We start from the raw sequence: 24,097 nt of genomic DNA, 5'->3' as shown, positions 1-24,097 counted from the left end.
ATGTGGGGCTGGGAGAGACCCCTGTTTAAAACTGGTAGAGCTGCTATCAGTGAGTATAGACAATACTAAGCTAGATGGACCAGCAGTCTGATTCAGCTTAAGGCCATCTTGTTGCTTCTGTATAAGCATATGTAAGGATAACTTGGGACCCTGACAATCTGGAATGAGCTGCATCCTCAGTTTGTCTTCTCATGAATGGAGTGCTCATGGAAATTTTTCAAGCCTGTTATTTTTCATCCTTAGCATGCTTCAACCTGCTTGAATTATCCTTTTGTTTGCTTTTAGTTCTCGTGATGTATTTTTGAATGGTGTCCCACAGTTTGAAGTGACCTCTGGATTAATTAAGGTGGTTATAATTACCAGGGGCCTCTTTTTTAAAATATTTATTTATTTACCAGGCTCTTTATTAATTTCAACCAGTTTCATAGCTGATCAATTGTCATGGCACTAAGGAACCATGGAAATACTAAATGGACCAATGCTATAAAGCAGCTTCCCGTGTTCTTATTTACCGTAATTGAATATTACTGTGGGCTGAGTCGACAGCTGTAGTGCTTCACCTACCTTTCAACCTATTCATTTTTTTTGCTGGCTAAATTGAAACAAGTCTGTATCTTATCTAAACTTTGATATATGTGCCTTTTTGATGTACGGAAGGAAGTGTGTGAATTTACAACTGAATAAACAATAACTGCTACTCATTGTTAGAAAGAAAGTCCATCTTCAATTCTGTATCTCTCATTCCTTCTTTCAACAGGGAACTAACTACCTGCCCATTAAGATATTTGGGTGAGCTCTCCTTCATGTCCTGCCATCATCTGGGATTACACTGGTGAGTATACTGAAGAGGGTGATCTCTTTCTTTTGGGAGTGGTGTTTGGTCCCTTCTCTTTTTAATGTTTGATAGCTTGTAAAGATGGCCTTGTATTTGGCTTTGGCAGGCCTTTCATGGTGCTTAATTTCTCCCTCCTGGATTAGTTCATGCTGGCTGGCTCCTGTTACAGTGATTATTATGTACAGTGGTACATTATGATTATTATTGTTTATTGATGTTTTATTGTTGTGATTATTATTATAGCTCTGTTTTGTTTTCAATTGCTTGTGAGCTGCTTTGGAGGTTTTCAGCCTGAAAGGTGACACAGAAATATTGGTATAAAAAATAAAATAAAATAACACCACAAAATAAAATCAGCCTTGCAAAATAAATGTAATTTTAAAACTTGAATCCCACCCACGATTAATCAGCTAAAGTTTTAGTTGATTAAATCAATTAAAGTCTTCTGACATAAATTTAAAATATTTTAGTCACTGTAGCTGTGTGAACGAAAGGGTGGTTAGCATATCATCTGAAGGTTTACTAATCTTCAATAAGAGATTGTTGGAATTTGCCTTAAACTGTAATTTTCTTCTTTGTCCTCTTGTGAGAGATCATTTGTTTCCAGCTCATCTTGCAACATAGTTGGTAGATAGTATTTATATCATCTCAGGCCTGGCTGCATGCAAAGATCTATCAAAATCAGATGTTTTCCTCCCCAGGGTTAAATCAAATTTCCATCAGTCTAATCCTAGACAGACATTGAGAACAGCTGGCATTTGCCAGTCTACATGAGTGCAGCTACTGGCCTGGCCCAAGTGTTATTGTATATAAACCTGTGTTGGTAGGTTTCTGAAGCTTACAGTGTTTGTGAGCTATCTATAGGTGGAAAGTTCTTGCCCTCCAGGGTTTACTGGGCATGTCTTATCCAAAGAGGGATTTGACAGAATGCTAAGAGACTAAATATCTTAGTTATGGCTTTGTTCTCCAGTTAACAATGAGTAGCTAAAAATATCTGACTTCATTTTACTTTCTGAAGGGGAGATGCTAAACTTAGTTTTTGATTTGCCAGATCCATGAATACACAGCCAAATAATTTCACATTTTTGCCAACAACATTTCATAAAACATGTAATGAGGATAAAACATACTGTTCTGGACGTCGGGATCTTGCTGTGCTATGATGCCAGAGCATTCCCTCATCACATACAAAGCTGCCTACTGCCACTAGGCCTCACTGTGCATAGACAGAGAGACAAGCAAATAGACACACACACACACACACACACCATTTATGCAGCTCCCCATGTTATAGCTGTCAGATGATCCCATTTGGACATTGCCTCATGTATCAAACTAGATGGATTTGTCCAACAATTCCTCCCTATAAACCCATAAACTATGGCTGATCAGAAGCATCAATGCAATCTTCTGCATGAATCTCATGCAGTCTACTTTTTCTCTCTTCTAATATCAGATGACTGATTCATTGGTTTACTCCCCTCATTTGTAACTACACGTTCCTGATCCCAATCCAGCTTCTATCCAGCCATCTTTTTAAGCCATACAGTTTACTCTGTTAAATAGTCTTATCAGAAATCTCCTAGAGGTCAGAAGATAAAAGGTTCTTGTATGCCTTGGAAAAGCAATTTGTGCCATTTAAGTGCAATATATGCATTTTATTAACTGGGAACTATATGTCAAGCACTTCACAAGCAAGTGCTCTCCAGACTGGCAAACAGGTCAATATTGTGGCTTCCAGTGTTAGAAGCGGTACCAGATGGCATGGTGGGGCATGGATGTTAACCTGACCTCCCAGGTGTTGGAATCAGAAGAGTTGACAGGGTTTAGGGAACAGAAAGACACTGCAGCAGAGGACAGTTCAGACTCCAAGGCAGAAGCAAGGGCTGGAGAGGGGCAGAGCCAGAAGCAAAGAGGCAGACAGTTGAAGAAGCCAGGGAGTCTTCCCCTTCTGCTGTGACCAGCTTCTCCCTGCTCTCGGTCTTGTAAAACTTGCTGAGAAAAGAAATGGGCAGCGCAGAGGTTGGTTGTGTGCAAAGGCGTAGCTAGCTGCTCTGGCACCTGGAGCGGTGGGGGCGGGGGGGCGATCCACCTAGGGGGCGCCATGGCGAGCTGCCCACAGAGTCCGCCTGGTGGGCACAAGCCCCACACTGCCGTTTCGGGCAGTGCGGGGCCCCGAGCCACCGTGTCACTCCCAGGAGAGACGCATGGCTTGGGCATGCTGCAGGCCCCTCTCCGCGGTAAGTGCCGCCCCTGCGGTGTGCCATTTTGTCACCCCCTCAGGGATGACACCCAGGGCGGACCGCACCCCCTGCACCCCCTTCCTACGTCCCTGGTTGTGTGCAGACACAGCCTGCAACTTTGTGGGAAAGATCTTGGAGAGGAGGAGTCCTCGTGGGCACTCGCCCACTGCTTCATTGGGGCAAGACCTCCTTGAAAGAATTACTGAGACCACTAGGCCGGAGCTGTGGAGTGTTTCTTTGAATAAAGAGTTAACTGCACTGGCCTCAGGTGTTGCTAGCCTATGACTGACTCCGGCCCTGACATAGATAACTTTTAAAATAGTAACAAATCGGTTAAAAAAGCATTACATACAGCGCATGTTTAGGAGTACATTTATGAAACTATCAGATATTCTGTAGTTGCATCCTGCACTGCAGAGCCTGCCTTGAACCAGGGGTGGACCAAATGATTTCTAAGGTCTCTTCCAAGCCCATGGTTTTTAGGTTTTCTACATTTACTCCCCATAAAATGAAATTCATCAATCTCATAATTGTGCACATTTAGCCAAGGTAACTTGGAAATGACAAACATTCCTTTTCTTTATTGCAATTATTATACCTTTGCAAGACTTTCTGAAATAATGGGAGGCAGGGAAGGAGAAAACTTATCTGTTCATCCTTGTGCCACTCCATCTACATTTTCGGCTCTGTCTAAAAAGGCAGGAAACAAATGGTTAAAGTTCACTTTGTTCCATTCCCAAGTTTTCTGCTTTAACCAAGTTATCTCTCACCATCCCCACCTCGGCTCTATGCAGACATTCCAAAATAAATATCAAATCAAAGGGCAGCCTTGAATTAGCTAAAAAAGGGATCATAACAAGCAGTAATTGAAGAACAGGAAAGCCAGTTAAATATTTTTATTCATAGAATGGAATCTTGTCATCCATGTTAATAACTTGAGGCAAGAATTTGAGGCTGAACCATCCTATTTGTGATGATAACCTATAAGTGGATGTAACCCATTGACTGGCAGGAAAACAGCCTCTGCCACAAACAAGGCAGTGATGCCTATTGGCCCTGGGGCTCAGGAGGACCCCTTGGGTTAAGTCAGCAGGGTACTCAGCTCTTTAGAGTAAGCTGGAGTTTAGAAAAGATCATGGCAGGGAATTCTAAAAGCCTAAAATTACAAAGCTTATAATATAGTGATAACTTCAGTGCTTAGTTAAGTAAGTGAGCTGAGCTTAAAATGTTTTCCAGGTTCTTCCTAAAGGGTGGGTGCAGACAAGAGTTTTCCAGAGACATAAAGGCACTACAATAAAGTCATAATTGCCCCTGGTACACACTTCCCTTCCCTGATCAAAAAAATGTTGCAGGTTTTTGAAGCCTGAAAAACCTGCCAGGCCTGTTTTGCTAGAGACCACATCAGGACAGAAAATAAAAAACCTGAGTACTGTAGGCATCAGTGGCACTAACATGTGGCTTTCATGTCTCCGAGTTGGGAATGCTGCCATCTGTATCCAGCAGTAAGGAGGAGGAAGAGGAGCAGAGCCAGAGCTACTAAGCAAGCCCATGGTTTTTGAACATTCAATATTTGGCGCTTGTGCTGCATTAGCTGACATGGGGCTTATTGAACTTCCCTGTGCCTGGTGAGGGTCTGTCCATAGTATATCTCTTGCTGATTTATGTGGCAGCCCAGGCCAAAAATATACTATCCTTGTTGCTGTCTTATTTAAAGCTATACACACAGGCTTATCTTGGGCAGCAAAGTGTTCCTGTTTCCTGCAAGGGATTAACCCTGCTCAGTTTGCTCCAGAGATAGAGAGGATGCAGTGATCCACTTACTGCCTGTAGGGTGCATCATGCGGAAGATTATTTAGGAAGAGCTCAATGGAGGGAGGGGACCAAGTTCAGTGTACTGTTTAGGGCTTATCCGCACTTATCTTTTCTCAACTCTTTCCAGGCACAGTCCACGATTTAAAGCTGTGTGTCCAAGTGCCCCCAACCCAGAGCTTTCCCAGTGAAAACCCACTCTTTAAAGCTCAATTGGAGTAAATGTCAATCCATGGAAAACCCAAATAGATTGCTCTGATTGAGCTTTAAAGAGTAGTTTTTAGATGGGAATAAAGGTAAAGGTAAAGGGACCACTGATACTCAAGGCAAAAAAAAAGCCCATGCTTGGACATGGAACGTTAATGCACAGACCTCTGCTTGGAAAGAGCAGTGTAAAAGGTAAGTGTGGATAAGCCCTATGAGACCTCAGTCTTCAACAAGGAAAAGAATTTGTTGGGAATCTACCAGTTGATGGGCATGCAGCCTTGAATAAGGGGATGCAGAGGAGTTAACCACCACAAATCAGCATAGCATAATGCAGTACAGATTGTGTGGACAGATCTATAAGGAGTGGTTGGTATGGAAGACCATTTCCAGCTCCACAGTTCTATGATTCTTCCTATGACATTCCATAGCTAAATCCAGAATGCATGTTTATAAATCAAGCAAGAGATGGGCCTTTGCAGTATAGCAACATGCCAGGAGCTCTGGAATGAAGATATGCGACTGTGCTGTTATGTTTATTGTTAAGCATGTCCAGAATATCATTTAAATTAGGATATTCCCCCTGTTTGCCTGATGCATCTGTTTTTTGTATTTATTCCCGGTAATAGTTGTCTTGCAAGGCCTAACCTGGCTTGCAAGTTTGTGCAGCCCCATCGCCTTACAAGTTTGTCATTGAGAAATTCAGCTTTCTGATGTCTCCAAGCTTGCTAAGAATAAACTTAATAAATTAGTGAGCACGCTTCAAGTGCACCACCATGGGCTGCTCTGGCATTTTAATCTGACGGTGAAGCTATCCAGAGTGTTCTCTTAGCGTGTGGCCAAAGCCTGAAGTATTTGCACACGGCCGTTGTCAGTACATTGAGTGACCCCTTGTGTGCCGCTCTGTCAGGCCGAGTGAATTTATAAGAATCTTCCACTGGTGAAGGTAGCAAAGCTGTTCCTTCTAACACACTAGATGGAGTTATCTCACTTAGATCACCTTCCCCTTGTCTCGCCAATCTAGCTGATGAGAGATTATTAAACAATGCAGCTGTATTTTATGCTCTCTAGGGCTGTATATCCTATTCAATGACACACATTCTTTGCAGGTCAATTGTAAAACATGTTGGAGGAAGTTGGCACAAAAGCAATCTCTTACAAATCCAAGCAAATTGTTCTGCTTTTACGTGGCCGTGTTTTATATAGAATGGCCTGTAACCTGTTAATGAAGCTCTGCCTAGGCAGTGTCATTGCAACCCAGGAGCTTTCTCATCACTGGTGAAAGGAAAGGGAGCGTTAATTCTTTACAGGAAAGCGGTTCGAAGCTGAGAGGAAGTGAAATGAAACATCTGCTGCCAACAGAGTTGGTCCCTTAGCAATAATACCTTGCTTCAGCAACCCTATGGCAGAATGTCAGCACCTCTGAGCACAGGAAAAGCCAAACAGATTCCACTAAATGAAATGAAGATAATTCTCCAGCAGTGGCCCAGTCTTTATTTCTGCCCACAGTATGCAGGCAAATGGGAATACAACACTGAACAAGGAGTCCACCTGGAGCATTCCCCAAGACTATGCTTCTTCCCCTCATTTTCATCATAGGCAGGGACAGAAGAAAACAAAAGGTTTAAATGAAGTGGACTGGACAAAGACTGGAGTGCAATCTCACTCCAGAGCCAACCAAACGTTATAAGCCACAAAATTGTGCCTACCGTGTGGCAGTGAAGGCACTAAGGAAGTCACACTTCACTGTATCCATTATGTCTTTGAGAGGTCAGCTGGCGGAATGACAAGTTATCCTATAAATGTAAAACAGTTATGATGAGACATGAAGCAGCCACCTTGCTGAATCTGAGGAGCTGATCAGTGCCTGAATAGAAAACCACCTGGCCATTAGTAAGTTGCATGATGGAAGAACCACATGATATAAATGCTTTAAAATAAACAAGTACGGTAAATCGTGTAAAACGAGTGCATTACTATCAGTGTTTTCAAATCCCCATGCATTTTTCAAGATATGATGGTATACCTCTTAACTTTGCTGGTACAAGCAAGAGTACAAACAGCATTTGTGCAGGTGACTCCAGCATGACTAGACTATAGTTCTGCTAACTTTCTCAGGCAATTACAGTTCGCTTTCTTCATCAGATCATAGGAATCAACTCATTCCCCATCTTTGCCTGCTCCATGAAGTTCTCGATATAGGCTAGCCTACTGTATGGCTAGCTTACTGTAATTCATGCCTAGGTGCATGTGCTGCAGCTCTTAGCATCACCATAGTTTTTCCTCTAGGAATGTCTTCCTACTTTGCGCCTGCTGCTATGAAGCAGTACAGAACTGATAAGGAAGAAGGGAGGAACATGGCTGTTTCTTGCTTTCCTGCCTTTGAAAGCTTTGTGGAATTCCTGTATTTTTCGAAGGTGCTTCCATACTAGTTCCAGTGACAGATCACCCATTTTTTTCTGATGGATAATATTTCTACCAGGAACCTCCCAAAGCCCACATTACCATCAGAGTCTTCTCATCTTTCTTTTCTTCCTCTTTCCTCTTCCATGTTCCAGAGGCCTTGCACTGTTTTTAAGGAACCATAAAGCCTTTTTGTTTCTTTTATCCCCCAAAGTGATTAATGCATCCAGTTCTCCCCCAACCAGGGATGAAGAAAATACTATTATCCCTCCATTACTCACATATTGTGTTGCAACATCTCTTTTGGTAACGTTAGATCACAAGCAATGATATTATTAAAAAATGAGAATTTTACTCCGCACACGATGAAATCCAATCTGTATTTATTGCCTTTAACCGCCAGCCTCTAGAGTCATCCAGAATAAATGTTTTGAGTTCCCTGCAGGGAAACTCTGGCTTTTGCACTCCAGACATTGTTAATTAGACTGTACCAGCCCCCCAGCCCCATGTGCATACAGCAGGGATGTGTGAGTGACATTAATGTGACATCATGTGAAGATAACGTATGCCCATGTCTTACACCTCATTATGTCATGCCATGATGGACTACCCAGAATGCCCTGAATTGGCAAGAAGATATTTTTGTGTGTGCATGTGGGAGCACAATCTTTCTGCCTTAAAGAGTTTTTGGCAAACACCTGAGCAACCTCAGCACTGTCTGCATTGCTTGTAAATAGGAAATGCCTGCCAATAGGGAAGAAGCCAAGCATCTCATCTCCTCAATGCCTTGGAAAGAGACTACAAGAGTCAGAGGTGCATGCATAGTTTTGCTAAAGAGAATTTGTGATCTTAGATCCAGAAGCCACTGCTCTTATTCATAAGCGCAGTAATGTATAAAACCCTGGAGCCTGCTCTATCAGATCCTGTGCATCTTCTGCCACCTCCTCGTTATATCTTTATTTCACTGTATTTGATACTGTAAGCTATGGGCATGCTTTTTAAAGCAGCCAGCATGGGTCATGTCCAATAGGGTTTCTGAAGGCTAGGTCCCTATCAAAGGCAGCAGCTGGCCAGCTGCTTTCCTTAGTGATAACGAGCAGCTATACACAGCTCTCAGGACAGTGCAGTCTGCTAGCAAACTTGTGAACTGTTCAGAACATTTGGTTGGCAGGAACCTCAGGAGTTTCACTTATTTCAATTTACTAGCTAGTTGCATGGTCAGAACTTCATACAGTTGTTCCCCAATGCTCACTCTGGGATGCTGTAACCGTCATGTATACATCCTCCCCCAGCCATCATGGCAGAGAACCACCACTACTTTCTAAACATCACTGTTTCAAATGTTAAGGCCTTTCTCTTTGAAGATCCCATATTGCAGCTGAGTTGCCAGCTTGCTTTTACTTGCAGTGGCTGTTGCAGCACTGATTCACAAACACTTGGTGTTTTCCCTCCATCGCTTTATCTCTGTGCCAGCAGAAGCTTCACCTGGAAAATGTCTGCAAACTGTTGAAGCCTTTGTGGTAGAACAGTAAAAAAAAGTTGGCAGCCTTAATAGTAGAGTGTCTCTTTCTTTTGACAAAAAGGGGCAAGGAAACCAAAAGGTCTGCTTCTTCCTCCGCCCACAGTCTCCTTTTATCATTTGTCCCATACTGTGGAATGTGCCAAGAGGCAGCTGGAAGCAAAACCAACTAATGCCCCTTTGCCATCATTACCTGGGAGTTGCATATTTTATGGAACTTTGAATTAGATTAAGGGCATGTCTTCACTGTAGGCCCACACTCCTAATTCATCATGATTACCTTTTTTGGAGGGGGGGGGGACCTCTCCTGTATGATTGGTGTAATTCTTGCATTGTCAAACTAAAAGGGAGGGAGGGGGATCCGTGCACAGACATGTCCTAAGTGCTCAGATCCATAATTTAAGCATTGACAAAGCACATTTCAAGAATTCAAAGCACTTTACATATACTATCTCAGTAATCTTTACAACAAGGCTGTAAAGGAAAGTCACTACAATTATATCCCCTTATTTCAGATTAAAGATTGAACTACCGTGGGTTGCCCATGCAACTAATGAATTAATAGCTGAGCAGACATATGAATTATGGGACCTCTTGGCTCACGGCTCACATGCTTAACTGCTTTGTTAAACTATCCCCATTATGGCAAAAGTAAATGTTAATAACAATCCGTTTTACACTGGATTTGTTAAACCATAGTTTGGAGGGTTATCTGAATGCTGCCAGCATGATCTAGCAAAATGTTCACTTGTGCAATGTTCACATACCATACCAGGGAACCAGGCAGAGGGCCTTCTCGGTAGTGGCGCCTGCCCTATGGAATGCCCTCCCATCAGATGTCAAGGAAATAAATAACTATCTGACTTTTAGAAGACGTCTGAAGGCAACCCTGTTTAGGGAAGTTTTTAACGCTTGCTGTTTTATTGTGGTTTTAATATTCTGTTGGGAGCCACCCAGAGTGGCTTGGGAAACCCAGCCAGATGGGTGTGGTATAAATAAATAATAATTATTATTATTATACCTCAAGGGGTATGCTAGCCTGAGTTGTACTATTGGGATTTGCTTCTGAGCCATTATTTGGGAAGGGGTAATACACAACTCTGCATCACCTTTTATTTTATTTCTTTTTACTGAAAGAGAACAATTGTTCAAATGCAAAATTAAGATCTGAGACATTACTCAAGGAGCTCTAAAAATGAACATCCAAAATAGCTTGAGAGTGAAGTGGAGTGGAAAAATCAGTAGGAAGAAGGGCAAATCTGGGTGCAAAGTTGGTAGGAAGAAGAGTTAACTGTGAGCATGAGGTCAGCATGGTGCCATCTTGGATTTTTGTCAGCACACAGTTTTTGTAGTAATTTGCAGCTGTCAACCTCTGTATTTTCAAAACGGCATTATTTGAACTGTGATAATGCAGGTAGTAGCCAATAGTTCCATGACGTCTGCTTTTGCTGATATTGCAGACCAGCTGCATGTTAAAGCAACTTCCACGTAGCAATGACCCACAATAAACCTGTACTGTAGGCAAGTCCTGACTTTGAAATCCAAAATTTGCAGGATAGATAGCAGCCGTAGACAAGGAGTCTGAGTCCTTCTGTCACATAGGGCCACCCATGCGATGAACTTCCTGTTTTCTGTTGGGCCTAGATTCAGCCAAACAGAATGTACACCAGATATGTTACAGCATGATTTACGGCCAGGAATTTAATAATTGCCTTTGGGTCTACCTGTCCTCGCCTGGAGCAACTGAGGGCTTTGGTTTGTACAGTTGCATCATTCTGCTGTTGCAAGCAGGCTTGAGAAGAAACAGCCATGGAAAAATCCCATAACATTCCACAGTTGGCCCAACCAGGCGCTATCAAAGCATTGCCCCCACTGCCTTCAGCTTTGAATCTTAATCCAATAGCTTTACAGGAATTTTCTAGCATAGGCTGGGGAAGTGTGGGGTGCGGGGGGTATGTGTCTCTGTGCACCAAGGCTTTGGTGAGCAAAGTCTTGTCCGTGGGATCTGTGGGTAAGGCAGTTATCTCTAACGGAGGAGTCTGTTTGGTACAGTCTGCCTCAGTCTCTGGGGCTCCAATACTTAGGATTTGTGGTTCCAAGTGTGTGTTATCAGGGTCAATCCAGGCATTCCTATTACCTGTGACCATCAGTGTTCCTTTAGGATAGTGCTTCAGCTTATCTAAGGCTCTGCTTATTACCGCTCTGTTCACCCATTTGCAATTGCTCTTTCAGTCACGTAGAGAAAATTACATCTTCCTGTGGCCCTGGCATGTCACACACCATTGCTGAGCTGGAAAAGGTGCATCATAAACAAGTCATGTGTCCCTTGGCACAGGCAGGCAACAGGCAGGGATGGGGTTAGGTTTTGTTGCTTGTGAGTTAAGAACTTTTTCAATGGTGTGGATCAGTTTATTTGTTTTGATTCATACATTGGGCCTGGCCAGTCATTGCACTTGAAGGTGGAAAGCAGTTTAGTTCTAGCTGTTTTTCACCATCCCGTCTAGCATGTGCTATGCATGCTAGTTTTGACCAGGATGAGTATTAATTGATCAACATTTTATCCTATAGGTCTTGCATGGGACATGTGTGAGGAAATTTGGCCACAGACCCAGGTATACCTAAGTGGCAGTCCTGGCTTCCTTCACTGACATGCTAACTTACCATGTGCAGGAGTCTGGCATAAGGATCTATATAATAAATAAATATACGTGACAAGGTCTGGTAATTCCTACTCTGATCTGATAACTGATTTGTCCATATATTGTATTGTATTAATAAATAATTTCAGGACTAGATCTGAGAAGCATGTCATCTCAACCAGACTGATTATTGAATATAGAGAACACAGGAAACGGCCATAAATAGGAAAGGACCAGCTGATTTGAAGCATATGATGCTCTGCTAGTGGGGCTTGGGTGGTTTCCTAGTCATTAAATAATTTTACAGAGGCAATGACAGTCCTCAATATCTTGTCAGTGACTGCTGGCTCTGTGCCAGCTCTGGAAACTATTTGTATTATTGTGTTTTTTGAAACTGCAAAAGTCCTTACAGTGCCTTTATTTTAGCCCTTAAAACAGGCTAGTGAGAACAAAAAATACCTTTCTTATTCAATTCAATTAATCAAATCCATATTTCATTCAGGATTCAAATCCAGGCCTGCTAGGCCCAAGTCAGGGCTCGATTTAGATGAAGAGAAGCCCTAGGCTTCTCCACGTGTGAGGCCCCTCCCCATACCCCACCCTCACAACTAGAAAGAAATGGAAGAGTGTTATAAACAAAATTGAGTGAAGCCAAGGATAATGATGAGTATTTAAAATTCTGCAATTCACAATTTCTCCTTTAAAGGACATAAGATATTATTGTTAAATACCATGGTGATTTTTAAAAATGCATAAAATTAACACTGAAAAACTTTTGCAATAACTGAACTTTGTATACTTTTTGTGACCTGGGCAGGCTGGGTCTTCCTGTTATATACCTGCTGGGATTGACAAGGCATCTGACCCTCACCTGAATCTCATAACTCTCCTGATGAGTTCTTTGGTCTGCCCACCAGATCAAAAGTAATCAATTTTAATCTAGAATTTAAATTTTCAAAACTTTCTTATTTGTTAATTCGAGCAAGTAAACTACTGCTCTCACTTCATTACAAACAGTACTTCTACCTGCAACACACTTGAGCAAACCTGTTCCTCTTCCTTTCACAGATATTTTGTTGCCATTTGCAACTGTAGCTGTCTCTGATTAGTTATCATTTAACCCTTGGGGAAAATAGTTAGCATCTCATGTCATGTGCATGGAAGTTGCCAAACCAATTAACCAACTAGAAAGATTACTGTTAATAGCACCAGTTTTCCTATATTGGTGGATAGTTTTGATGAACTGCAAAAGCATTTTTAGTTTGCTTTCTGTTGCCACCCTGGAACTTTTCTTTATTAGTGCCACTTTGTTTTGTTTGATTCGTTGCAAATGAAGGGAAACAACTTTTCTGCTTGTATATGTTGATAATATAATTTTGGTTACTGAGGACAAACAACATTGTACAAAAACAAGATTGGGTGCAGGCCTGGCCAGGACATAGGCTCTCTGACTGTGACAAAGGTGACCTGTGTGCTTGTTTGCTTGCTTGCTTGCTTGCTTAATTAACAGCTGTTGGGAACTTCAAGGTCCCTGCTCTCCCTTCTTATGGTCTTTGTACTGAACCTGGAGACTCCAATAGAGAGCATTCCATGTCAAGAAGGAGGGCAAGTGGGCACCCTATCAAATGACAGGGCAGGAGCTACACAGAGCAGGGCCCTTTCACTGGTGTATGCCTCGCTCTTCCCAGACCTGCTCTCTTTTGGCCTGTATTTTGAAGCTTTATAATTTAGGAAGACTTTGGAAGAACTGGTTGACAAGTCTTATCAGTCACTGACGCATGAGCGGAATTTATTTGCTGCTATTCTGGGCTTCTGGTGCACCAGGGTTAACACCAGCGTAATAGAGTTGACCAGGATGCCAGAAGGGATACAATCTATGAGCTTTCTCCATTATCTGCACAGCAGGGGGTGTTTAGTCGACAGTGCAAAGGCTGAGCTGAAGCATTCCCTGCTGGTTACCTGCTTTCAGCAATAGGGGTCGCTGTTTGGTAGTACCCAATTGGTTAGCTGTCAGATTCTAGAGCTTCCTATTGGTGACTCTTAGGCAATTCACAAAACACAGAGTCCATTCATAAAACACAGTGTTCATTCATAAAGCAGTAACATAAATCTCCATTGCTACATACAGTCATACCTCGGGTTACAGATGCTTCAGGTTGTGTGTTTTCAGGATACGGATGCACCGAAACCCGGAAGTACTGGAATGGGTTACTTCCGGGTTTCGGCACTCGCACATGTGCAGAAGCGCTGAATTGCAACCTGCGTGTGCGCAGACACGGTGCTGTGGTTGTGGACACTGCAGGTTGCGAACATGCCTCCCGCACGGATCATGTTCGCAGCCCGAGCATCCACTGTATTGGGTGTATGTTTCAGCAGTTGAATGTACAGGTTTATGGTCATGCTGTAGTGTAGTGCTTATGCAATTGTGAATAAAAGGTGGCTGGGCTCATTGTTTTGGGGTTTGGGGGGAAGAGTTGACAAAACTGATTTCCAGTAAGTGCCCCCCCTTTATTTCCTTGAGTCTGTACTCTGAATAGTCACACTAGGGACCTAGAAGGTGCAGGGCTTGTCAGTCCAACCCCTGCACAGTCTCATCAGGGCTGACCTTAAGCCAATTGGAGCAATTTGGCCAAATTGGGCCCCATGTGCCGCTCCTAAGGGGGCCCCTGCACCAGGGCAATCTAGATGGATTTTATTTATATCTATAAGATTTTGCAGACTTTGACTGTGAACTGGGGGGGGGGTCAAGTTGCGCCCCACTGCTTCAAATTGGGCACCACTGCCTAGCCCTGAGACTCATAGTTGCTGGGCCTGAGTTGCCCTGCCCTTGCATGAAGTCTTGGGTTTACAATTTTGGGAGAGGGGAGACTGCGGCACTGGGGAGCAGGCAGGCTGGCAAAGCCCCCTAGATTTAGAGGCCTTAGTTGCCCTGCCCTCACATGAAGTCTTGGGTTTGCAATTTTGGGAGAGGGGAGACTGTGGCACTGGGGAGAGGGCAGGCTGGTGAGGCCCCCTAGACTTTGAGGCCAGAGTTGCCCTGCCCTCGTATGAAATCTTGAGTTTGCAATTTTGGGAGAGGGGAGACTGCCTGCTGGGGAGCTGGCGGGCTGGCGAGGCCCCCTAGATTTAGAGGCCCTAGGCTTCAGCCTACTTAGCCTATATATAAATCCAGCACTGGCCCAAGTCTAACATGTACCTCACACAACAACACCCCCTCCAGTTCCACAAAGTTTGCTCTTTTCCTCCCTCTGTGCCGCTGTCTTCAGCTCCATCCCCTGCTTTCAAGTGATCCTAAATTACCAGAGCTACATTAAAGGCTGTACTCCCAGAGGACATCCTGCAATTACTTACTAATACATTTCCTCAAACTCTTGCTCTGGAATATCTCATAGCAGTCTGACAGAGATATATTCACCCCTAAGTTCTCTTTATTGTCCACAGGCGCTGTTCTGCATAGAAGATTTTTGAAATACAAAAGGTTAACAAGACCACACTTAGAGCTCACATTTGGCCAGTTTGAAGCTCGACAAGAGGCATTAATCCTATAACCATAGAACTGTAGAGTTGGAAGGGACCATGAGGGCCATCTAGTCCAACCCCTTGCAATGCAGGAATCTTTTGCCCAACATGGGGCTCGAACCCATGACTCTGAGATTAAGAGTCTCATGCTCCACCAACTGAATACAGAGCAAAGTTAGGAATTGCTGTTCTCTCCCTCCTGCAGTGTTGCAGAGAACTGGCAACACTAGTTAACCTGGGCCTTTGTATAGCAGAGTATTGCATGACCTGAAAGATGTTATTGAGGATCACAGCTAAAAAAGAGGATACAACATGTCTCCCTCCACTACCCACCCTTCCCCAAGTATTTCAGCACACACACACACACACAGGGAGAAGTTGGGCAGGGGAAGCTGTGGCTATACCCTCTTCTGCTTCTGAGTCACTGTCAGAGAGGCTAACATGATCTCCAGAGTGTGACATGGCAACCCTACGGAAGAGACCCGTGCTGTTGCTGCCTCCATCACCTCCTCTGTTAGCTGCCCTGACACTGAGGAAGTGCAGATCACTGTTTATTACTGTGCACCCTAGGTCTGACATTTAGACACTGCCAGGGCTCAGAGAGAGAGAGAGAGAGAGAGAGAGAGAGAGAGAGAGAGAGAGAGACGCTTGTTTTCTGGCTTAATTTATAGAATAGATTCACTTGATGAGTCACTCTGCAACTTGATGCATTCTGTCTAGATAAATGATACTTTTTATCCCTATGATAAAAGGGGATGCATGTGATGTCAAAATAAAAGAATGTTTTCTCAGCCGAATAAAAGTTGAAGTTGAGTAAAAACATCCCAAGAAAGCTGGAGTTTGGAGTCTTTACCATTTATAGTGAAAATTATCAAATGCCCTGATATATTTTTTTTCTCTCCCTGTCCTCCCAAACACAATACCAGCACTGTGTGTCACCTTGGCTGAGATGTGGAGAATGGTCGTTTCTGAGACACCTTCTAAGTATCGCTGGCCAGATGTACACACCAACTTCCATTCCGTGCCCTTGCCCAGTTAACAGGGCTTTGCCAGGCCTCTGGACAAGTGTCTGTGCAAAGTGCTCTGGAAACACCAGCTCAGTGTGCTGCAGTTATCAAAAATGTCAGCACCAAACAACCAGATAGAAAATTGCCAGTAAATTTATCACAACACCACCTTATGAATGGTATTCTTCACACCTTGGCTTCTGTGAACAGTCCAAGTCACTTGACCATTGAGATGATACGATAGAACTAAAAGGCATATAAAAGAAAAGAAGGCTGATTAACCAAAATATTCAGAGGGCTGCAATTACTTCTAAGTGTTGACAGATTGAAAAGATATGGGGTCCTTTTGTTAATCTGTAGTCTAGTTCCTCTGCATGCTGTACTCCATTTGTTTTAGTGGGTGACACTGTGTGTGTGTGGAGAGAGAGAGAGAGAGAATAAAACAATGTGCTTATTAATATGTCCTTTATTGCTGCCTGCACTGGGGTCACCACTCCCCACAGACGTGAAAAGAATAACTTGCTGGGTGGAGGGAGAAGGGGCAGTATGTGACACTCTGCTCTGAGTCTTTGGTCACAGATTGCAAATTGGTTCACTTTGTCCCATGTTCCCCGCATCTTTGTTGTAGGAAAGTAATATGAATAGAAATTATTAGTTATGGGAAGGGCTGTAGCTCAGTGGTAGAGGACATGTTTTGCACACAGAGAGCCCAAATTTTATTTCTTGCCACTTGTATGTTGGACTGGAAAAGGCTCCTGTCTAAAATCCTGGAGAAACTGAGCTGGATGGGCAACCAGTGGTCTGACTCTGTAGAAGGCAACTTCCTAATGATATAAAGGGAGAAGGTGTTATCCATCTAATCAAAATTATCAATCTGCAGATTTAAAAGAAAGTACTTTTTCCACCCGACATGCACTCAATCCTTAGAGCTTATAAGCAACCTAGGATGCTGGGAGGCACAGCTGGGCAACATGTGGCCCTCCAGACTGAAACCAAGGTCCCCACCAGCTACCCATTTGGGACTTTTTGATTTCTCTGCCAGCCTCAATTGCAGAAGCAGGGCAGGGTAGCGATTACTGAGTGCTTGGCAGGCTGCATTAGGCTTGGACTTGGTGGATCACATGATGGACAGGCCCACTGTAAGATGGTTAATATGTGAATTGGTTAAAGAACAACAAACTATGCGTTATAAACTTGTAAGTAGTTCTCCTAAGATTAGTTACTCTGGAAATTCCTTCGCTTTTAAAATTCCCTCGAAAATCTCTACATCTGAAGAAAATAAGGAATACAAAGAAAATGACATTGTGGGAGATTATTGCCTGGATGACCTCTACAAGCCTACCCATTGAATTTAAAGAAAAGTTTGGATTTGAATCCAGATCTCAATTCCACGCATTTTCCAGCAGACTGCATTGGTTCTTTCTTTTTCTTTCCTTTTCCTTTTCAATTTTTTTTTTGGGGGGGGGTGATTCTTAGTGCTTTTACTGATAAGCAGAAAAAAATAGAAACAACAGGAACAAACTCAAATCAGGAGCATTGTCACAAAGTTACTAAGTCCACTTTTTAATTAACTTTCTGTTCCATCTACTTTTCACTCCAAAGTATCCTTCCACAACCGTCCACCCATTATCAGTGACTGACAATCATTGCCTTGTTTCAAAGCAAATGAAATGAAACAGTAGCATGTGGAACCAAGGTCTTCATTGGTGGTTTGAGTTCTGAGTTCTTTCTTTAAAAAAATAAAATAAAAATCTTTTCCACCAAGGCTAAGGTCCAAACCTGTTGATGCCATTTATCCAATGGGTTTATATTAAATGGGCTCCAGTGTCTAGCTACAATGAGTGTGGCTGCTATAAAAAGAAGTCAGTAAGTTCTTATACATCAGATCTGCAGCCTCATTTTCAAAAATTGACAGCAATGCTACCTTGGGATCCAGTTGTATTGCTTGGGTTGTCATTGAGCCTACTATTCTGGGGACATGTACCCCAAATTTTTCCAACATAATAAATATCTACCACATGTGAAAATATGTACCCCACTTCCCACATCCCCTCCAACATGACACATTATTGTTATTGGTTATTATGCTAAGAGTGTGGGGTGAGAGATGCCATTGATGCTTTATATTTATAATATTTTCCCGAATTCGTGCTGATGCCGACTTGAATGGTGATATCTCCCAATGGCATTGGTTCTACAAGCAGTTTGTACCATGCAAAAAAGTCACTGTTAACCTGTAAGCTTGCTCAGCCCAGACCCTAACTTTCATTAACTTTTCTGAGAGCACCACTTTACCTAGATAGCTGTGGGAAACAATGGATAAGAATCTGAAGGTGGGGGGTGAAGTCTGGGAAGGGATAAACCCACTTCACCTGGATGAAAACATTATGAAGAAGGGAGGTGAGCACAGACAGCAAGAAATAAAAAAAGGAATAAATTCCAGAGATGTAGACCTGCCTTGCACTGTGGAGAAGAAACAGAATGTTGGCAATTGCACAGTTATACTCGCTGAGTTGGAACCATAAACTCCAAGAAAAAAGGAATGAATTAAACAGAACAAGAGCCGAGGGATTTTAAATGCTGTCTTAGAGGTTACAGTAGATGCCTCATAAATCTAAACAATTAGGAGATGCAGTAAAGAGGCCCAGCCCAAATGTGTTTGGATATGAAGCTATGAAGCTGGAGGCATAGAAAAACAACCTCACTCGTAGAGCTCTCAAGCAAAGCTGCCGCATTAGGACAGTAGTGTGTCTTTGCTTGCTATATGCCCTTGAAGTTTTATGTAAGAAAAGGGCAGAGAAAATGGCACAGAAGCAAGAATTAACCAATTGCCAAAAGCATAAGTTGTGTGGAACAGAGAGATGTGATGAGTCTTTGAATCCAGGATAGAACTGTGTTGATTAGAAGGTGCCTCTATTCTAGAAGAAGCTTCTTGCTACTTCATAGGAAAATCAGGGTCTCAACGCTGCCCATGAGAAAAACACCAGGATGCTTGGAACAAACTGATCTGGGCACGACTAAGCCTAGCTGGCTGAAGTAATTCTTACATGTGCAAGTTGATATTGGCATATATGTATTTGTTCTGTACACTTGGATATGGTCCAGCAGATATCCTGTATGACCTGAAACTTGGAGTCTGTGGTTGAAGCTTAGCTCACAGGGCTTGCTGCAAAGGATTTACTTTAAGTTTTGCATGTGTATCAGATGGCAATTGACTTTTAGGTCTCTGTGTACACTACAAACTTGTATCAGTTTTATGCCACTAATTGCCATGGCTTCCCTAAAAGAAATAAAATTTAGCAAGGTACTGATGCTGCAATACTAAAGGTAAAAAGTTAAAGGACCCCTGGACTGTTAAGTCCAGTCAAAGGCGACTATGGGGTGCAGTGCTCATCTCACTTTCAGGCTGAGGGAGCTGGCGTTTGTCCACAGACAGCTTTCTGGGTCGTGTGGCCAGCATGACTAAACCGCTTCTGGCGCAATGGAACACCGTGATGGAAGCTAGAGCACACAGAAACATCGTTTAACTCCCCACGGCAGTGGTTCCCATTTATCTACTTGCACTGGTGTGCTTTCAAACTGCTAGATTGGCAGAAGCTGGGACAGAGCAACGGGAGCTCATGTGGATTTGAACCACCGACCTTCCAATCAGCAAGCCCAAAAGGCTTAGCAGTTTAGACTACAGCTCCACCTGCTATACTAGGCTCAGTTACCAAGGCATAAGCTCCATTAATCACATTTTAAATTGCTTCTGAGTAGATATGCATAGACTAAGTCATTAGAGTCTTTGCTAAACACCCCTAGCTCCTACTTCACCCTGAACTACTTTTTGTGGATAATTTGTGTAAAGATGATTATTATTAAACCATTTAAAGTGTGTAGTATAGTTCCTCACTTGTAAAACCCAAATACTAATTCATATTATGAAGTTGATATGAAACTCACAGATAGAGCAATCAAAACCCCAAATCTGAAATGCCAGCAATGGTTTGGATGAAGTAGAGGTGTTGATGAAGTAGAGGTGTCTTTCCTCCCAGAGACCCCCAGCCCTGTCTGACTCCACCAGCCCTGCTGGCAAGGAACACCTCTACCCAGATCTGCTCAATTCCACCAGCCCTGCCAGCAAAGAGCATCTCAATGCACAAACAGAAACTACTGCTGGAGGCACCCACACTGGCTGTAGCCAATGGAACCACACACACCCTGGGACATTTTAGTGGAGGGAGCTGGGCTACCACAGGATCTGCTGGATGATGATGGTGATGGTGTCTTCAGCATGTGACAAAAAGTACATAATGAATGTATCCAATGCAATCTTGTGGGGAGGTAATTCCACAGCTTGGGGATTGCCATAGCAAATGCCCTCTCCTAGGCAGCTCTCCCATAAGCTTATGAGGACGATGGAACTACCAAGAGGGCTCCCTCTGCTGAACATGAGAGGGTCCATGGGAAAAGAGGCAGCCTTTCAGATATTTGGGGCCCAAGCCATTTAGGGCTTTAAATACTAATGTCAGCATGCTGAATTGGGCCTGGAAATGAAATAATGCTGAGCTGGCCCTGCTGCCGTCATGTGATGGCAACAGTTCTGATCAGGGTGTCTTCATTGTAGGAACAGCAAAGGGACATTATTTTACACCACACCCACCTTCTGCCCTGGGTGGTGGCAGCAGTGGGACTGTGTCTATAGTGCTGGCAGTACCGTTCAATCAAGCCCCACTGCTGGTGGTCAGGAGTTTAGGAATGCATGCTATCTATATCTAAGAATATAAGTAAATACCTAAAATGCAGTTGTATTATTTTATCTTGCTCTAATTTTTCCTTGTTAGGGTAGAGAAGACTATCCTTCATTAGTTCACTGGTTCTCTGCTAGCTTGTTTGCATGTAAGGGCACTATGAACAATCTCTCTTCTTATGAGCAACTTACTGATCTTTTGCTTTTCTTTTAAACCTCGCTTTCTAACCTACTTGGCACAATGGTTAACCCTGCCCATTGCTAGGGAATGCTGAATTCAAGAAGGCTTGAGAAATGTCTTTAACAGCCCACCTCTCTTGGGATTAGCAGAAGCTACACACAGGAAATGCTGCTGCCAAGGTCATTTTTGCTACTTGTGAGGCCTGAAGCCTACCTTGCCATAGGCTGCCACAGGCATCTGATGCGATGTGGATTTGTTTAAGGAAGCTTAAAACCAAATCTGGACCTTCTTTTTTCATTGACTCTTTCCTTCTATAAATTCAAACACCTTGAGGAGAGTCTGCCTGTGCAGTCTTCCATGTGACATTTCACCCAAACCACTTACAAACAACTTGCGTTACTTACAAGTTTATTCATTCCTTTCAGAATGTTGGCTCAGCTGTGCGTCTCCAGAGCCATCTGTTGCGGGTGAGCAGCTTATCTCAGCTATCAGAGCCCTCTTCTAAATATTATGACCAAACAGGATTCCAAGAACAACAGCCATCCTGTTGCACAGAGAATGCGCAAAAGCCGATAAACTGTTTATACATTATCAGCTAAATAAGTTGGGTTTATCTGGAAAGGCCTGCATAAAATCCCTGATGCTGGTGGCGAGAAATTCTGCTTGCCGTTACTGTTTGGCAGGGCAAGCTCTAGTGGCAGTGGCTGTTTTGTGCCCTGTCAGTCCATGGAGCTTTCCATAAATCCAGCCCTTCTCCGCATTGACAAGGGGATTTGAACAGGAAAGCCAGCCAGGAAATGAATGTGGGAGAAGCATGGGACCTTCCGTAGCCAGAGAAAAGGATAATCTGGGTGAGCAGGATGAGGAGAGGTAACGTGAGCAACAGAAACATGGCATAAGGTAGGGGTTTTACCAGCAGCAAAGGACTGATAGAAAGTGTGTTGTATTCTGATGCACTAGATCCAACGTGTACTGTCCCCTTCAGAACAACCCAGACTTCCGATTCCCCTCTCTTCCACCTTAAATTAGAAGACTTCTGTTGCAGCCCCGGGTTAGGAAACCTACCAGGGTTGTTTGCAGCCTTGTAAATAAATCAAAGGTAGTGTATCTCTGAACACCAGGTGCTGAGGAGGAGCAGCAGGGAGAGGGCTGTGGTCTTCATTCATTCACCCGGTGCTATACCAGCTGCACTGGCTCCCGGTGGAGTACAGGATCAGGTTTAAGGTGCTGGTTTTAACCTTTAAAGCCCTATACGGCCTAGGACCCTCGTACCTACGGGACCGCCTCTCCTGGTATGCCCCACAGAGAAACTTACGGTCTTCAAATAAAAACACCTTGAAGGTCCCAGGCCACAGAGAAGTTAGGCTGGCCTCAACTAGAGCCAGGGCTTTTTCGGCTGTGGCTCCGATCTGGTGGAACACTCTGTCACAAGAGACCAGGGCCCTGCGGGACTTGACATCTTTCCGCAGGGCCTGCAAGACAGAGCTGTTCCACCAGGCCTTTGGCCAGGGCACAGCCTGACTCCCTCCCTCAGCAATCTTCGTGGAGCTCTGGCCCAATGGTTGCCAGTGGCTTGAATTAATTAATTTTATAATGAATGATTTTAGAGTGTTGTTTATGCTGTACTTTTATACTGTTTTATTGTTGTTAGCTGCCCTGAGCCCGGCTTCGGCTGGGGAGGGCGGGATATAAATAAAAATTATTATTATTATTATTATTATTATTATTATTATTATTATTAAAGTCTTGCTTGTGGGCTTTCCAGGGGAATCTGGCTGGTCTAACACAGTTGGAAGTAAGATGGACCTATGGTCTGATCCAGCAGGTCTGTTCTTATGGCTATGGAGGATGGGAGTGTAGAGGGCAAAATACTTACTTTTTTATATGTCACAAAATTTATATATCACTTAACTGAGAAAGTAGCTCAAGTGGTTTACATAAAAAATCTAACATATTCATTTAAAATACCAATAAAACCAAAGGCTAAAATTAAAATAAAACAATGCCTATCAAAGTTATTCAGCTGTTGATACCCTCTTGGATTTTGCTACCTTTTGTTAGTCCATTGTCATATAGGTTCTGTTCTCATACATAAAGCAGCCTTATACGGAATGACGGCATACCATTGTTCCATTTTGCCTTTTGCTCCACCTTTTCTCTGAATACTGGGAGCTCTCTTGTATTCCTTGCCATGCTGCTTGAGATCCTTTTAAAATTGAGACACTATGGATTTAAATTGTGACTTTATGCATCTGAAGTATAATATGCTCAAAGACTGAGTACAGAGTTCAGTTGTAATCTAGCCAGCTAGGTATATGAAACAGAGGAGAGCTGCAAACCAAAAGCGAAGCATCTTTTTAATCTAAGAGTCCAATCTTAGAGTTATTTGATAAACAAGAAATGTTGTTTGATAGCAAGGGACATGGGCATAGCCAGGATTTTTGTTAGGGGGGCAGAACCTCAGCGATGCATTTTTTATTGATTTTTATTGATGGGGGGGGGGAGGCAGCTGTCCCTCCTTGGCTATGCCCATGGCAAGGGAGGGATTTGCTGGATTCTGAAACTTCTGTTATTTCAGAAGCAATCAGTGAACCAATATTCAGCATCAGTGTGAGTTTCTTTCTTTCTTTCTTTCTTTCTTTCTTTCTCTGTTCAAATTGTTTTAAGGCAGAAATTGTTAAATGATCCACTTAGCCTAAGGGACACATAAAATTAACACAAAGAATTGCAGGATCCCATTCCTCCAGAGTGGTAGTGCAGGGAGAGAGTTGGAAAACACATTAAAAAAATATAGTTACAAGTTTTCCACATCATCACCCGTCTCAAGCTGTTCTTTATTCTGTACAGAAAACACCAGATCAAGTGTTCCCAGTTTGGAAGGGTAAAGATTTCCTATCTCCTCCTAATCTGCAAAACACAAACTCTATCTCTGCTATTCATGTCTTCAGAATATGATACTTAACAATGGATATCTGCTAATGATGCTTACAGCAGAACACAGTGTTG

At 43.1% G+C, this 24,097-nt stretch overlaps 1 protein-coding gene across 2 annotated transcripts in view; it reads left to right on the top strand.

Annotated features, from left to right (window-relative positions):
* The window catches only part of MYOCD (myocardin), a 229,354-nt gene that overhangs the window by 9,737 nt on the left and 195,520 nt on the right, over positions 1-24,097 (top strand). For both annotated transcript variants that reach the window (XM_080993668.1, XM_080993672.1), the window contains exon 2: positions 758-832. The gene's annotated coding sequence lies outside the window, so the exon portion shown is untranslated. The remainder of the gene's footprint in view (positions 1-757; positions 833-24,097) is intronic.

The sequence above is a fragment of the Podarcis pityusensis genome (assembly GCF_964106645.2).
Source record: "Podarcis pityusensis genome assembly, chromosome: 2".
Taxonomy (NCBI): domain Eukaryota; kingdom Metazoa; phylum Chordata; class Lepidosauria; order Squamata; family Lacertidae; genus Podarcis; species Podarcis pityusensis.
The sequence above is the reverse complement of the archived record's forward strand: the minus strand, read 5'-3'. Positions and strand labels throughout refer to the sequence as shown.